The following is a 2546-nucleotide window of genomic DNA, read 5'->3' as shown; positions in this document are numbered from 1 at the left end:
TGAAAAAATTGCAGGCTCCCTTGGTCTATTGAAGGTGTCTCCACTGCAGCACTATAACTTTTTTTTTTTTTTTTTTAACTCTACACCCTTTACATTTTTAAAAATATATATGAAGAAAGAAGAATAATGCACAGTTCTCTGATTCTTTTATTCCCACATCTGGGATGGATGACTTTTACATTTTATTGTATCCAAAAACAAATCTAAGATTTGCAGTGACACTGTATCTAATAAAGGAAACAGAAGGTGTGCACATGGGCCTCTCGAGGGTCCGGTTGGGGAAATAATTTAAGAAATTCATTACAGAAAGAAAGAGACAAATGTGAATGTGGTGGGGTGGTAAAGAAGCCTGTCTAAAAAAATTGGGAAACAAAGACAGATTGCAGGGAAAGAAAGAGGGACATAGAGACACAGACAGGGGCAAAGGTGTCTAAGGAAAAAAATAGCCAGATCAATTTAACCCATTCGGTTCTAGTCCATTGCATCCATCTCTGATAGATTCCGGCTTTGAGTTCCCCCCATCTGCCAACTGCCCAGGCAGTCATGATACAGGAAGAGAGATGCTTAATACGAGGTAATAATCACAGCAGTCTCTGAGGCTCTCAAAGCTGTGTTTCCTTAGAAACCTTACCCCACATTAGTACAATACTGCTAACTGTCCGGACTGGTTGATGTCGTTGGGCACAGCAAGCACCCAGAGGGCCAACTGGCTGGTACCACTGAGCTGGGAAGAGGAAAGCTTCCCAGATCAAACGGGCCTAATTTGCAAGCTATGTTGGTGAGTCAAACACAGTCAATCCCAGTTGGACAAAGAGGAGGAGTCCGTGGGTGTGGAGGAGGACGAGGCAGAGGCAGAGGGAGTTACCGGGGTTAAAAACAGATGATGTCACCTGACACCTGCTTCCACTGAGGCCAGCAAGGACACTGGGTACGTGATTGTCCTAACAACACTCAAGATCATGCAGTGGTTGGATGATTCTCACACCCTTCCAGCTGGCAGCACAGGGAATCAAACCAGTTTCACTCACATTGACATGAGGCCAGGGGTTGTGAGGAGAGGAAGTGTCTGCCCAGCCTGGAACAGGGAAGTGAAACACGCACTCACACACTCGAAGAATGCTTTGATAACTACGCTGCACACTGAAGCACTGGCACCACACACACACAAAATCAGAATTACAGACAGTTTTGAGAGAATCAACTACATATAGTGACCACATGTGCTTAACACCGTCATGGTAGTTTCCGTGAGTTGCAGTCTAACAGTGAACGGTGTGGATTTATCACTTTAGTAGACTCTGGTGCCACATATTCAGTCCTCCTGTACAACAGTGTGCCTCGCGTAAAAACTAGGGACAGATTTGTTACCTCTGGAGGAGTTTTCTCTCCCAGTTGGTCAAAATGAACACCTGTTCTGAGAGCAGTTTATTTTATTTAGTAGATTCTAGCCCAATGGAAGTCACACACACCTTTATTGCAAGTGTCACCATTTGTGCATCATTTAAGTGGGCCACATTGCTGATGCATTTTTCAGTGTGCTAATCAACTAGAACAGCCAGTTCTACTGGTAGTTTGCTTTTACCTCACAACAGGGCACTCAGAGACAGTTTGTCCTCACTATAGCTCACACTTGTACTCATTCAGGATGACAACTGATGATTTGCTTATCTGTCCCCCAGCAAAGGCCCAGTGGTGGAATGATTTACTCAACCCCTACTGTAGCATCTGAAGGACACAGAGCGAGCCTCTCCAAGGTCCAGTGGCTAGAACAGACAGTAGCCTTTCTTAGTCACATCATTTCCAAGTGTTGAGTCACTGCCTTTGGCCCACCTATCCACACAGGGAAAACACACGCACACACACACACAGACACACACACACACACACACACACACTATAGAATAGAGCCTGAACAGCAAGACATAACAGAGGGCCACCAAGGGTCAGCAGAGGCCATAAAGCCAAAATAGCAGCATCATGTTTGCAACTCAGCCAATGGCTGCAGATGCTTCACAGGACAAGAAACGTACCTGTGATGGCTTCCATTTAATATACTGTATAAAAAAAAAACCCAACACAATTAACCGGAAGCAGATAATAAGAAACAACGGACCTAAAGGTAGGGGGCACAACTGCACCCTGGAGGGTTTCCAACAGGGAAACCCAGACTGACAGCAACGGCAGTCCCGAAAGAGATTCTGGTCTTAATGGGCTTCTATGTGGTTAAATAAAAGTTGAATAAAATAAATATAAAATGGGTCCGATTATGCAGAGGTATATCTTATTTTGTTGCTATGCCGATGATGTACAACTGTTTCATCTCCTCTTCTTAACCACTTTATCCTTTTCAGGTCCACAATGGTTGAAGGCAGGTCATCCCCTGGATAAGTTGCCAGGTCATGGCTGGGCCCTATATGAACATTTGTGGGTTCGGTACCTTGCTCAAGGGTAGCTGGGCAATGATCTGAGGGTGTCCTGGCACCATCGCCTATTACCAAGACACCTTCCATGTTTCCATGTTTTGTCTGTCCTGGGGCTCAAACCAT

This window comes from Takifugu rubripes, chromosome 19 (genome assembly GCF_901000725.2).
Source record: "Takifugu rubripes chromosome 19, fTakRub1.2, whole genome shotgun sequence".
Taxonomy (NCBI): domain Eukaryota; kingdom Metazoa; phylum Chordata; class Actinopteri; order Tetraodontiformes; family Tetraodontidae; genus Takifugu; species Takifugu rubripes.
Note: the sequence above shows the minus strand (reverse complement) of the source record.